Source organism: Hemitrygon akajei, chromosome 7 (genome assembly GCF_048418815.1).
Source record: "Hemitrygon akajei chromosome 7, sHemAka1.3, whole genome shotgun sequence".
Taxonomy (NCBI): Eukaryota; Metazoa; Chordata; class Chondrichthyes; order Myliobatiformes; family Dasyatidae; genus Hemitrygon; species Hemitrygon akajei.
Window position 1 is genome coordinate 146,382,125 of NC_133130.1, and position 15,885 is coordinate 146,398,009.

Below are 15,885 nucleotides of genomic sequence, written 5' to 3' on the forward strand. Positions count from 1 at the left end.
AATTTGTAGAAATAAAATTACTGTCAATTAAAATGAATTTATCGTCCCCTCCGTTAAGGATATTGATAGAATCTGTGGAATAGCTCCTTCTGTGTCCATAGCAACACCTTCAATATTGTCTACAGTGCTAGTGGTACAAAGGCAACATTTGAATCCAGTCCCTTTTTATGTTAGTGACGTAATTGAACTTTGCTTATTTACCTGTAACTTGCAAATAGGAGAAGGTTAGAATTTTAAAAAAGAAACAGATGGCGTATTTCTTAAAGATTATGAGGTATATCTGATTAGAGTTGGCTGCTGATTTTTTTTTTTGCTTTCAGTTTTTCTATTGGTAGTTAAGGTTGCCTAAAAAAATTAATTTTGTCTAAAGTCAGCCCTCTCTCTAGCTGGCTCAAGAATATCAGTGTGCATTTGACTTCATAAATTACCTAAACTGGCAATGACCAATAAAAGTATGGTGAATGATATTGTTAAAAAAAAAAGTGTGCACATTTGGCTAAAGCTGGGTAGTCCTGATATAAGATTTATAATAATTATTGAGGGAAGATCTGCAGATCAGTTTGTATTTCATTTCATTGTTGTTTCCATTTGCTTGTGAAATAAATGTTGTTAAAGGATGTCATAGATATAAAACTTGATTGTATTAAATGAAATGATTTCCGAGATTGATCTTTAAGCTACAGGTGGAAGACCCTTATCACTGTTCTGTGGCTTCAAGGCTACTTAAAGGGCATAATGCAAGAAATTAAACAATTAACCAAAATAATTGATCCAAAATAAGAGATAAGATAGAGGATTATAGTTGCTTGTGAATAAATCATAAGACTGATCCCCTTGAGAGTTTCATGTGACGTCAAACTGTGTTTTCTTTACTCTGTTTATCATTTCACCAATGTCTTTTAATTTGATTAGGGTCTTAAATGTATGCAGAACAGTGTAGTGTTTGGAGGATTTGTTCACCCCATTTTTACATGCTTTTTTTTCCCTACAGTTCAGACCTGTGAGAATAGAAAACTCCCTGGTCTTTGTATGGATAACGGTGTACCATTCAGCTTTTGAAATAAGGAGAGCATTATGGTCAAAACGCAGCCTCCTGACATTCCATAGAATCACAGCAGACATACGTCATACAGAAAAATAATTCAGCACATCCATTCCATGACTGCATGTATGCTCCTCTCTAGTGTTCTCTCACTTTTCATCATCTGAATCGGTATCCCCGTTCCCTTTCATATGCTGTCCCACTTCCTTTTAAGTGTATCAATATCAGTCATTTTAATCTCTCCCTGTACTTGTTAGTTCCACATACTCTCAACCCTTTCCCTCAAGATAATTGCTTTGTATTTGCTATTGTCTTTACCATATAAGCAATCAGTGGATCTCGGGCTGCTTTGTTGATCTTTGCCCTCACTAGTAATGGATCTTAGTGCATTTTTGGCTGAAATAAACTAACACTTCATGGCAGTAAATTGAAATAGCTCTGAAACCTTCCATCTCAGTGTTTCAATTGTTTTACCAAGCAACCCAGAGACACCTAATTCTAAATCTCTTGAATTCTTTCAGTTTTCTTTGGTTTGCTATGAAAGGCTATGTTTCTGGACAACATTCACATTCTTGAGTACTTGTGCTGCTTGTTCAGTCAAGTGTTCTCCCATCTGAGTCCACATCTCACTCTAATGGTATCCTGATTTGCTTGTTTCTAATGTCATATCATTTACATTGGCTCTGTGCTTGCCCCATAAATGCCGATTACAAACTGCTGCTTTTTATTGTACATTCTAGACTTCAGCACTTGCTTAAAAGTCTAGCTCTCCAATTCTTTCTTGCACTTGATCTTTCCACAGAAAATTCCTCTGTTCGTTACCTTTTTTCATTTTAAAGAATACAATCTTGAGGAAATGGTAACTGTTGCAGGTGGAATATTCCTGGCACTCCATCAGGTGGAGATAAGTGATCCTGTGTCTTGGCCATTGTTTATCCCTCAGTCAAAGTCAAGTTTACAGCCATATGCATTACATAGAGAACTACAATCAGAAACAGGCCCTCCTACAATCAGAAACAGGCCCTCCAGCCTATTTAGTCCATACTAGATAGTCCACCTAGATCCTTCTACATGTACCCAGACCATAGCCCGCCTAACCTCGCTCATCCATGTACTTATCCAAACTACACTTGTATTTTGCAGTGAACTCATAGCTACCATTTCCACTGGCAGCTCATTCCACACTCGCACCACCATCTGAGCAAAGAAATTCTCTCTCAGATTTCCCTTGCACCCTAAACCTGTGACCTCTAGTTGTAGTCTTCCCTCATTCTCCTGCACTCCAGGGAATACAGTACTAACATGTTGAAACCATGCCTGTAACTCAAGTCCCGGCAATATCCATGTAAAATTTTCTCTGCACTCTTTCAAGCTTATTCACCTGTAGGTAGGTGACCAGAACCGCACATAATTAAATTCAGTCTCACTTGTATAACTTAACATAACATCCCAACTTCTGTACTCTGTGCCCTGATTTATGAAGGGCAAAATGCTAAAAGCTCTCTTTACAACCCTATCTATCTGTGATGCCACTTTCAAGGAATTACGGATGTGTATTCCCAGATCCCTTTGTTCTACTGCGCACCTTACTGCCCTGCCATTCAATGTGTAACCCTAACCCGGGTTTTCCTCCCAAAGTGCAACACCTCACACTTGTCTACATTAAATTCCATCTGCTATTTTTCAGCCCATTTTTCCAGCTAGTCCAGATCACTTTAGGAGCCTTCCTCACTGTCCACGATTGCCCGCATTCTTCACGTCATTCATTCATTTGCTGATCCAGTTTACCATACTATTACCTAAGTCATTAATATAGATAATAAACAACAGACCCAGCACCAATCCCTGTCCAAACCACAATCATGGACTCCAATAAGAGAGGCAATCATCTGCTATCACTCTCTGATTACTTTGCTAACAACATTGAATCCAATTGACAACTTCATCCTGAATGCCAAGCAACTTAGCCCTCTGGACCAGCCTCCCATGTGGGACTTGTATACAACAAAAGTCCTTGTATACAACATCCACCACCTTCCCTTCATCAACCTTTTTGATAACCTCCTCAAAAAACTATAAGATTGGTTAGACATGACCTGCCATTCACACGGTATGCATGGACGTACATTCAGCAGCATCACAAGCAGGTAGCATCATATAAGCAGCATTAACAAGAGAAACATAAATTAAACATAAAGCGTACACAATTTTTACATGAAAGAATACAATTAGAACAAAAAAAACTATCTTAGTGCAAATGATCAGAGTCGTTAGTGTTGTTAAACTGTGGTGATTAGGGTTGTTTCTTTTGCTGCAAGAACTGAATAGTTCTTGTAGCTGTTTCTGAACTTGGTGGTGTGGAACTTCAGGTTTCTGTACCTCCTGCCTGCTGGTAGCTGCAAGAAGATAGCATGGCCCAACAAATGGGGATCTTTGATGATGTTCTTGAGGCAGCGCCTCACACAGATGGTTGGGTAGAATGCAGAATGCTACAGCAAATCGACTGCTCTCTGCAGTGCCTTGCATTCCTGTACATTCGAACTGTTGTACCAGACCATGATGCAACCAGTCAGTATACATTCAACAGTATACCTTTTGAAGTTTTTTAGTGTGTTTAGTGATAAGCCAAACCTCCTTAACCACCTTAGAAAGTAAATACATTTGAGCGCCTTCCTTGTGTATTTTGTGCTGGGCTCAGGAAAGGTCATCCTATAAGTTAACAACCAAGAGCCTACAGCTGCAGACTGTATCCTCTGCCAATACTCCCAATGTAGACTGGTGCATGTTTGCCCTCCTTCCCCTTCCTGACGTCAACAATCAACTCTAAATTTTTACTGAAGTTGAGTGAGAGGTTGATGATGTGGCAGCATCAACCAGATGTCCTATTTCACTCCTGTACACTGACTCATCACCAACTGTGATTCATCCAGCAACAGTGGAGTTGTCAGTGAATTTGTACCAGGGATCAGGCCACCCTAAAGCAACTTATAAATATAAAATGCTGGAAATTCCCAGCAAGTCAGGCAACATCTGCAGAGTGGAACCTTTTTAATTTATTTTCTAGTATCTGTGTCTGAAGAGGCAGAAAAGGGCAGCTTTTGGTTGTGGCTGAGGAGGAAAGACAGAAGCTGGGGGACTGACTAGCCCATTGAAAGCATCAGGGAGTAGCAGAGAGATGTGCTACTGCCCCACCACCAGGAGATGTACCAGGTCTAAGGGAGCCTAGCATCAGCGAATATTGGTCCCTGTCTGACGACCCTGCAGCTGACCTAAGGGCACTGTTGGAAGTGCGGCAGGCAGCACTGCCAAGCAGGAAACATCTTCCTGGAAATCTCATTGAAATATAATGCATTTAGATTACTGAAAGCAGATTTATCTGGCCAGTTACTTCAATGTCCCTTGTGGAAGTTTGTTGTGCATTAAATAGCTGCCATATTTGGAACACTACAATAATATTTCCAGATATATATTAATTGGATGCTAAATGCTATAGGATTTGCTGAGCTTATAAGGTGCTATTTAAGTGCAAATCTTTCTGTAAATTGTGTAGAATATTGAACGCATGAAGAGAGAGTTCTAATTTTTGTATGGGAAGTGCATTGAAGCCAAAAGAATAAGTGTTAAATACTTATTTTTGCCACTTTGAATTATGTTATCATGCCATCTCCATAACCATTGTTCCAATTTTAGTTGTCTGCCTTTGTAACTTAGCATTGTATGTGACCATTTTATCAGTTTATGTTGGTTATTTCTGAAATTACCCAAGTAGATTTCTTTATTTTTTTGTATTCATTTTCATTACGTTAATGCAGTGTAGCGTACCTAGCCTGTGCTGTGGAGAGTTGAAAATTCTTAGGAATTGGTGATCCTAGAAGATGGCTGTATTGTGATTTTCCACAACACAAAGCCATGTTATCTGCACATATATCCACAACGTGCAGATAACATGTTGAAAAGCAATAAAGGTTGTTTAGTTTTAAATTATGTTTTCACATAAATTCCATGAGAACACATTTATCTAGTGTCTCGAAGTTTTCAGTACTGATTTGTGAATGGTGTAAAGGCAAATTTCTATGAACAAAATAGCCATAACATGTTTCCATTACAGCATTGATACCCTGTCTGCATTGCGATACTCCTGTACACTTCTGCTTCAGTCTTGGCAATGCAATCTGTCTCCTATACAGTACTGACTCTACAGAGTTTCCCAGAACTGTACAATATGTGTCTTCTTTAGATTGGTATCCTTATCAAATAGATCTTAATATACTGCCACTGCACAATATTAGTCATTAATTTTGGAAATTTGTTTACTATAATTTTATGCCACTGATTTAATATTACAGTAACAACGAATGCTTCATTGCTAACAAGCACATTGATTAGAATTCAATAGTTTGTTTCTCATCAGGAGTTAGTTACAGGCAGACCCGGGTTACTTACGAGTTTCGTTCCTGAGTCCGTCTTTAAGTTGGATTTGTACGCAAGTCGGAACAAGTACATCCAGTATTATTTAGTGTCAGTTAGTCAAACGTTTGTCTTAGTGTATAGTATATATTTTACCTTTCTATTCATATAAAACACTTAAGAAACCTATGTATTCCAATAATTAAACCACTGCGTTGCTTAGTAATAATTGTAGCTTTAAACGGGCCAGGGCCTTTCACATGCTCCATTATTCTCACTTTATCCTTTAAAATTTACCGATCGTTGACCGACTGTTGTAGCGGTGTGCTACACGCAGTGCTGCAATAATGACACGGAGTCGGTGAGCTGCAGTTGCAAAAGAGGTTTATTCAAACTTTGCAGCCTCGCTTTAAAGCCTTCCTGATCCCGCCCTCCCCAGGCAGGAATGCTGTAGGGGGCGCGATTTCACAGTCCCGTCCCGCGCGCGGGCTTTTCCCCTTGCTGGTGAAGCAGGCTTGGCGCCCTCTTTGGGACCGGCCTCAATGCTGGCGCGCGCCGCTTTGTGAGCCGGTTTGAGTGCGCTGGGAAGTGGGTCGCCACACTGTAGCCTGACGCTTTTCCTATGACCAATGGCATTTCAACTCTTTCCAAATGCTTTATTATTTCCACTTTATTTTCAGTTGTGATTGCTTCCCATCAATGGAACAGAAACACTGTGGGCGGCGGGTCCCAAGCTCAGCTGGGTCTTAAGGACCACCACACTGAATTCCCTGGGTCCGAATGCCCACCACACTGAGACAGGTTAAATGGGACAAGTGGGTGCTGTGCTGGATTTGGCTACTGTAATTGATCCTCCACAATATTCCGCATGGGAATTTAAACTGGAGGTGGCAGTGTTTCTTTTACGAGGCTGAGTTGCGCGCTCGACATCAACCCGGCATGGATGGTACGGGAGTCACTGGATCAACATCAACCTGGCATGGGAGCGGTCTGTCACTGGATTGAATTCGGGAAACTCCGTTCTCAAGCCCGGTGCTGATCTCACTGCACCAACTGGAATGGGGGGGGGTTCAGGGTGAATCTTGCTAAGAAAAATTTAAGCAAAATACAAAGTTACACACTCAACACAGTGTCAACAGCAATGACTTAAAATGGCGGACAGGGTTCTCCTTCCTCGGTTCGTAAGTACAAGCTGTCCGAAGTCAGACGTTTGTAACTTGGGGACTACCTGTAATAGCTTCCCAGTGTCAGAGTGAACTTGTTGCATATGTTATATGAACTGTAATTCAGTTTTTTCTTCTATATTTATTTATCATGTATTTCATTGAATTGCTACCTTAAAGTTAATGAATTTCATGGCAAAGACCGGTAATATTAAACTTGATTCTGATTTATAAACTGTTCTCAAGGAGTTAGTTTTCCATATTATTTTTTAAAACTTTAAATATTGAACTCCTCCTTCTACCCTAAAAGCATCATAGAGCTGATGCTTTTATGAAAATAACAATGACTTAATTTGGCAATGCTCATAAAGCAAAGAGAGACGTGCCTCAAAGTTAGTCCATATAGCAAGATTTATGCCTTTGAGAATAGAGTTGTTTTAAAAACGTAAAAAATGCCATTTCCTGCACGTTCTGCTTCACTCGAGAAATTCACCTGAACATTTTCCAGCTGGAATTGATCTGCCTGTTCCTGGCACAAGCCCCGGACTTAATGACAATCATAAAAACAATGCAGATGCTGGAAATCAGAAACAAAAATAGAAAAAGCTGGAACTGTTTATTATCAATCTGAAACTTCAAATCAATTCTGCTTTCCCCACATGGTGACTGACCTATTGAGTTTTCAAGCTTTTCTTGTTTTTGTTACTCACTTAGTGGCATTGTTCTCATGAGCCATTTTTCAGTGTTATAAGGGGTCCATGGACCTCAGGTTGGGAGCCCCTGCTCTGGAGGTTGATTACTTAATATTTAAAAAAATGTACTCTTAGTAATGACTGTGATTTCTAACAAAACAAATACTGAAAATTTGAAAACAGAATCAGGTTTTATGTATTATCTCTATATTACATAACCTATTCCAACATGCTGGTCCATGGCCCCTCTTGTACCAAGATGAGGCCACCATCAAGGTTGAGGAACAACACCTTGTATTCCGTCTGGGTAGCCTCCAACTGATGGCATTAATATCGACTTCTCGTTCAGTAAAAAAATTCCTCCCCCTCCCCTCTTCTTCTATTCCCCACTCTGGCCTTTTGCCTCTGCTGACCTGCCTATCACTTCTCCCTGCATTCCCCCCCCCCCTTCCCTTTCTCCTATGGTCCACTCACCTTTCCTATCAGATTCTTTCTTCTCCAGTCCTTGGCCTTTCCCACCTATCACCTTCAGCTAACGTCCTGCCCCTGCCCCCATTTTTTTATTCCAATGTCTTCCCCCTTCCTTCTCAGTCCTGATGAAAGGTCTCGACCCAAAATGTTAACTATTTACTCTTTTCCTAAGATGCTACCTGACCTGACTTCCTCCAGCAATTTTTGAATTTCCTGCATCTGCAGACTTTGTTGTGTTTATGACATGAAACTGGTTTCAAAGCAGCAGTACAGTGGAGGGAGAGCAGTATTTGGGAGAAAGATTAAGGTTGATGACCGGTCATCAAAACTAGAACAGTGAGAAAACAAGTATTTAAGTTACAGAAAGAAGAAAATATATTAATGGCAGAGGTTTGTTATGTTTCTGTATTACTATAATGAGGCGCAAATCAAAGTGATTTAAAAAATGTACTCCTAATAATAACTGTGATTTCTACCAAAACAAATACAGAAAATTTGAAAGCAGGCAGCATGTCAGAATCAAGTGTATTATCTCTATATTACATGACCTATTCCAACATGCTGGTCCATGGAGTACATTTTTTAAATTGCTTTGATTTATTTTCTTCCAGTTACTGACAGTGGAAAAAAGAAAGGAACAAAATGAATTTAAATGTCCAGTTTAGCTTGATATTTCAATTTCAATTTCATCTGTCATTTCCTGATGATTTCCCTGAAGCTTAAAACATGCTTCTTTTACCACCTTTCCGGTTCTGATTAAAGTGCCGACTATACAAGCTACTGGAGGACTGTTTATAATTGCAGGATTACTCATTTACTGAAAAGAAGTTTCACCTAACTCTGTGGCCTGTTAATGGAAATTCTTCTTCTTCTTCCTCTGACTTTTAATGGAGCTTGGCAGTCGAAATGAAAGGTGCATTACTGCCACCAACTAGACTGGAGTGTAGTGTAGAGATGTACGAAATAAAACCCCAACTGGTTCTTTATCAACTGAAAACTAAATTACCCCAAAAAAAGCCCTATAGATTTTAAATAATGAAAGACAATATTGTGATTTAAATTGAAGGCACTTCCATAACTTAATAAAGTTTCTTGCATGAAAGCTGTCAACCCCCAAAGCTAGTAGTGCAGCCTGCACTTGCTTTCTTTCAACTTTGTATGCATCACTAATTTGTATTCTTGTATACGTCATTGATTTAATGGAAACTAAATCAGTGTTGCAGGCGTCCAATGAGAAACTTTGTTTTTAAAAAAAGAGGAAAATTATGTAATTAAAGGTTTCTTTGCTTCATGTCTTTCCTCCATTGACCCTTGAAATAGTGTTTTGAAATGATTGTCTAGCCTGGCCACACTGCTCTATGTTGTTGACATCACTCTCCATCATTCTTCATTAGCAATCAGCTGTGATGTTTGCAAATGTTTGGAGTCAACAGAAGTGTAGACAGAATTAATTTCACGGTGAAGTTATGGACAGTAAGATGTATAATAACTTTTATTGCAAGTTCCATATTAGAAAAACAATAAATAATAATAGAGAAGATCCAAAGTTTGTCATCTTGGAGTTATTTATTATTCATTCCTTAATATGATCCTTAATTCAAAAGGTGAGGTTGTAAACTATTGATAGATTGGCTTTCCCTTTCAAGACTTTCAAGTTGCCTGCTTGCACTAAAGGGAAGACAAGTCCTGCAGGCGAGTGAAGTACTTTATGCTGATCCAGGCTTCATGTAATATTGATTTATTGAGCGATTTAAAATTGTAGAAGCACAGGCATATTTTTTCTTTAATCCTGGACATTCTCTGAAGAAAAATCTCTAGTCTAAGGATGACACGTCAGTGGTAAGCTTCTGCTGTGAGTCATGAATCATCAATTAAAATGGATTATTGAATATAATTAACCTATTCTAATGCTAACGGATGCGCAAGTGGGCTGTGAGGTGGTGTAACATTGTTTATATCTCTATGAAGCTTGTTGTTGTTAATCTATTAAAATATACATAATTTGAACTCTGAAAGCTGCTTTAAAATTGTGAGCTATTGATGCATACACAATGAGTGACTATAATGAAGCCTCTGTGCATTATTATTGGTTTATCGTCTCCTATCTCCTTCTCCCCCCCCCCCCCCATCACCCCGACTAACCCTCAATCTGGAGTACTCTGGAGGCTCTAGCCACAGAGCTGCCTTCAAAGCTGAAGCATTACATTCTTTATTTAAAAAAAATAGAATCAAATAGCTTAGCACCTGTGCCTTTAGAGCCTTCTCTGGAACATTAATATAGTTTCTCTTTCCACAGGTGCTGTCTGGCCTGCTGGATGCTTCCAGCATTTTGTTTTTATTTCAGACTTCCAGCATCTGTATTGTAATTATAAAATGGAATGATTTAAATGCATTAATCTATCTCAGTGATACTGTAAGCATAATCTTATGCTAATAAAAATGTGCTTTATTTGGCATAAGGAAAGTAATTCTAGAGGCCTCAATATTAAAGCTCTTTCCTTGAATGACAATCATTGCAATGATAACTAAATTAAACTTAGATAATTGATCATTAATTAATTGTTTTCACAGGATATGAGACTTTCTTGTAGCCTTCAATATTCAGCCATTGGTTTATAATGCTCTCGTTGTGTCCAGGGTGCTGGGAAGTTGCTCCCTTTCTGCTGAAGCAACAGCCTCGACAAGCTCTTGTTATGACTGATAAGTTCAACCCGGACTGTTAAAGATGGCTCTAAAATGGACAGATGAATATAGCTCCAACATGGGGAAAGACAGAATTTTGGAACTCCACAATGCCACATGGGGTTCTTGTGTGACTGGGCAGACAAGCATGTGCAGATCACCTGTGACCCAGATCTCACAGTTGTTGCAAAACATCCAGACGCCTGCCACACTCATGCCCAACACCATTAAAACACAGAGATATTTATTTGAACAGCCATCTTCTCAGGCTGGAGGTGAATCTCCAATTGGCTGACAATTAGTTGATCTTTGATAGTCACAGCTTGTGCCACTTTGGAAGCAAAAACCAGATTCATCTAATTTTCTAATTTCAGAGTAGCTGGTACAGAAGTATGTATTACCTCTAGAGTGGGTCATTACTCAAGACCATACTCAGCCTCCTGTGAGATGGACTCCTCCATCATCCTGGACAATCTATGCCAAGCATTTCACTGTACGTACACAATATCCACCAGCTGAACACTTCTGCCATTCATCTGTGATCAGTTGGAGCAGTGTACTGAATGAATCCACCCGTCAACCAACTGCTGTCCCTAATTTACTTGCCGTATTGTCTGATTGCGGCTCAGTGATGCCAGATGTTCCTTTTGTGAAACATACACCCACTAATTTTTGTTCTGCTTTTGCAATATCAGTACCTGCACTCATTCTTAGTGGGTTTAAACACTAAGATTTAGAGTACCCGTCTCCTAACGTATTATCTTGATTATCTTCATGTTCTTGCTCCTCCTTTTCTTTCCCCAGTGTCTACTTGTGGTCTTCTCTTTATAAATCTTAAATGACAAGGACAGAAACAAGGCAATTCTGCATTCATGGTTCCTCGCTAGAAAGTGTCCAGTGCACATGAAGAATCTTTTAAGCAGGGAAATCATGTCAATAAGGGAGAGGGTAATTAGGATGGAGCATGAGATGTTTCTACAGTATTGGCAGCTGCTTGAAATTAAATTGAGTTATTTTTATTATAGATGTCATTTGTCAAGAAAAACTATTTGGCAAAAAGCTGAAGTGTTATATTAGGATCGCTATTCAAAATGGAAATAATTAGACAACATTTGAAATTAACAGTATAATTTCATGCAGCATTGTGTCACTTCTCCTACTTGGAAGTAAATGAATGTCTAGACCCCTGTATCTAATTCCATTAATATTTGTATTGGTGATGCCCTTGTTAACATACATGAACCTAGTGGTCAGTTTAATATTGGAAGTTCCTTTTGGAAAAGTCCCACTGCTTTGGATGTTGGGAGTTGACTGGACAAAGAGTGAGCATTTGGGACTCGTAGAGCATGGCCTGCTCAGAGTATTTGTCAACAAAACAACTGTCAACAAGGTCAGGTAGCAACTGTTGAGGGAAGTGGACAATAAATGTTTTGGATTGGGACCTTTCGTCTGGACTGAAAGCATTGGTGCATTGGTGACATGAACAAAACTGAAGAGTTGGAAGCTGAAATTGTTGGTGTACATGAAATGATAGAACCACAGGAATTTTACACAATAAACAGGTTCCTATGCAAGGCACATTTGATATGTGCATTTTTACATTGATTTATCTCATGTTATGAAAGTGAAAGATATGCCAGGAAATAAAAAGTTTTAGCCATTTTAAGCACCTGTTGCAACACACCCAAACTCCCCTATGTGTTTTTTTGTATTTAGAGTAACTGAGATCCATGCAACAAGACAAAGAAACCAAACTAGCAACACAAAGCTACTCAAGTTAGTGTGGTCATGGCCACTGCACAGTCTGAATTAACATGCCAAATTGAGAACAGCCTTTACTACAGATTTTCATCCAGTAGGAATGGGATTTGAATCCCAGCAGATTTCCCTCCTAGAAGAGCTTAGATCCCATGAACCTGGGCTGAAATAAAAGGTTGCAGATATCCTGTAGCCTGTATCTTTTTGCTATTATTTCTTTAGTTCCTTCTCTTCTTCTTGCTTTTATTCTGACTAGTGTATTTCTGATACAACTACCACAATATCTTCGTCTACATATATTCTTGTAAAATGCTAAGTGCATTTTTCAGCCAAAGGACATCCCAAAATGTACTGCACTCACTGGCAGATATCACCAGAAGACTTATACTCAGTAAATATCTGCAGGAAATGGGCTTCTAATCAGCTTTAGTTGTATGTGAAACAAAATGTTAACTAAGACGACTGGAAAACTGCCCAAACAGTCTTTTATATCTGCCCAACCAGTCAGTTGGGCCTTAATGTTTGGAATTAAATGATCTGTTACGACACTTCGGCATTTAACATTGCTAAGTGGGGTGAATGTTCTCTATAATATAGACTTTCTCTTTTTATAACGCTGCTTTCAAGGAAACCAAGCCTTCAGTCAAGGACTACGATCTTCACTTTCCTATCCCTAACCCAGGAACATAGACTAGTTCTAGCATTCCTACTTTTTCTTCAGATCTCAGCCTGGCTCGTTTTATTGCAATATGGTTTTCTTCCATTATTTTATCAGCATCCCTCTCACTTGCATGTAGGCTTTTGCTTTCAATGTGTCCATGTGATTCAGTGAATGAAGAGATTAATTGAAGAGTTTTTATTCAATCAATACACACAAAATGCTGGAGGAACTCAGCAGGCCAGGCAGCATCTATGGAAAAGAGTACATAGTCAACATTCCGGCCGAGCCCCTTCATCAGAACTGGGGGGGAAAAAGATGAGAAGTCAGAGTAAGAAGTTGGGAGAAGGGGAGGAAGAAATGCAAGGTAGTAGGTGATAGGTGAAACTTAGAAGGGGGAGAGGTAAAGTAAAGAGTTGGGAAGTCGATTGGTGAAAAAGATAAAGGGCTGGAGAAGGAGGAATCTGATAGAATAGAACAGAAGACCATAGAAGAAAGAGAAAGGGGAGGAGCACCAGAGGGAGGTGATGACCAGGTAAGGAGATATGTAGGTAGGAAATGAGGGGGGATAAAACTGAGTTGAGGTATGCAGATACAAGTTCAGTGGGGCAGGAACAAGCAGAAACAATGGGCCTATCTGACTAGTACTTTTGTGGATCTTTTACTCTTCACCATCCCCCTCTCATGTAGTGAATTTATTTGTATTGTTCTTTCCGGCAATCTGGTTGAGAACAGGCAGCTGATCTGGAAAGAAAACTGAATTAGAGATTGTACTCCTCACATACATGTGCACCTAACTAAACCATTAGGTGATCCGATTTTAGTTCCAATTCTAGATTACGCATACAGTGCTACATTCTATAATATCCAAATCTAATTATGGCAAATGATAGTCAGAGCAAAGACATCTTACTGCAATTATATAAAGCTCTGGTGAGAATGATGGTATAATGGTATAATGGTATAATGTATTGGCAATCTAGTCTCCCCAACAAAGTTTCACTAGATCAGGGGTTCTCAACCTGGGATCCATGGACCGCTTGCTTAATGGGGTCCATGGCATAAAAAAGGTTGAGATCTCCTGCACTAGGTTGATGAGGTGGGCAGGAAGGGGTTGTAGTTGTCCAAATGGGAGATATTAAGCGTTGAATTATAATGAATTTTTGTGGGGCTTTACGTGGTAAATACAGGAATGGGGTTTCTCCTGGCTGTCCTGTCTAGAATAAGGACAGCCTCTCAACATAAGGTGTCTGCCTTTCAGGATTTCCCTGACAAGGAATTTCTTCACTTGTAAGGTAGTGAATAATTGGGATTCTCTACCAAAGAGGTCTGTGGAGGTTCTGTCACTGAGTTTATTTCAAGACAAAATCAGTAAATTATTTGGATGTTAAGTGAACCATGAGATAGGGGTTGGTGCAAGGTCTATAATCTACTAGGATTTGTTGAATGGTGAAGTTGTCCCAAGATGCTGAGTGGTCTGCTCATCTTTCGGCTTATGTTCTCATACACATGAAATTATAAAGCCTACAGGAACCAGCCATCATTCTATACTGTTCTTGGTGGCTTATTTAAAATCTAACATGTTGTATCCTATAAGCTTGCATCTTTAGTTGTTTTAACTTTGCATTCGCTGAAAATGATGTGAATAGCAAGTTTGAACTGAAACTTCCTAATAAACTACTCACCAGGCAAAGAAATAACCTTCCTGCGTCAACTATGTCAAAGCCCATCAAAGCCTTTACAACATCCTCACCATTCTGCTTTTGCACATTCAGAGGTCTGATTTTAAGTGCCAGTTTTTGCAATTTTAATTTTTTTAAATTAATATCTAGTTGCCAGAATGAGTTTTTTTTAATTTATTTAGCGATATAGTGTGGAATAGGACCTTCCAGCTCTTTGAGCCAAGACGCTCCTCCAACCCTAATTAACCCTAACCTAATGGCCAATCAGCCTACACCCTTGGACTGTGGGAGGAAACCGGAGCACCCAGAGAAGCACGTGTATTCTACAGAGACTCCTTACAGATGTGCCAGAATTGAACTCTGAATCCCAGAACACCCTGAGCTGTAATAGCGTCATGCTAACCATGAGTTGTATCTTCATCTCAGCATCTGACAGTTCTGTAGAACCATGTCACTGTTTGACTGTCTACATTTGACTAAACAATAAAAACAAGAGGCTCTGGCCCATCTGATCCACTTTATAAAGCATCAAGACAGCCAGACTGGTATCCAGGATAGGCAAATACCTTACTGCCTTGTTTTTATCTGCTCTGAATAAACTTTACAGTCTGGGGAAAAAAACTGAAGAACTAACCAACATTTAAAGAGTTGCTGATAAAAATATTGAGCCCATTAGTTGTTGGAATTTGCTCATTAGCTGATCTGACGCAGGATTCAAAATAGTTTAGATGACCTTCTCAGATAGTAAGCCAGCTGTTTTAGCAAGATCCAGTGAGAAGTGTAAAAAAAAATGTGGTATGCATTACATATTAGGTGTGCCCCCTGTTGGTCTTGGCTGTAGTAATTAGTATGGTCAGGTATTGACCCAACATAAAAGTTTAGGCTCATACATTAAAAGAAATTATTGAGTGGAGCAACAATGTGCTGGAAGATGACCATCTCTATCCTGATTTGGAGCACTCTGCTGCATAATTTGGTTCATAGTTACAGGATTCGTCTGTAAATTATAAATTAATAAAGAATTGGTGCTCAGAATTTAATATTCTTTTGCAGAGCTGAGATCAAATAGTTTTTTATATATTCAAAGATAAAAATAATTGCACAGGCATACTTTTGTCACTGGATGAGGGTGAAGTTAAAGCTTGAAAATGAAACCATTCTGATTACTGATTAGTTGTATCACAAAGGATTAGATGGGATAGAGTTTGTCAAATGTGTTCAAGAAAGTTTCCTTAATCAGTACGTAGAAGTCCCAACAAGGGAGTGAACAGTACTTGATCTTCTATTAAGGAATGAGACAAGGAGGTGATAAAGGTTTATATGGGGGAAT

The 15,885-nt window shown here is 39.2% G+C and overlaps 1 protein-coding gene across 2 annotated transcripts in view; it reads left to right on the forward strand.

Moving 5' to 3' along the window:
* Positions 1-15,885, forward strand: part of LOC140731026 (neural proliferation differentiation and control protein 1-like) — a 199,222-nt gene that overhangs the window by 142,456 nt on the left and 40,881 nt on the right. The window lies entirely within an intron of this gene.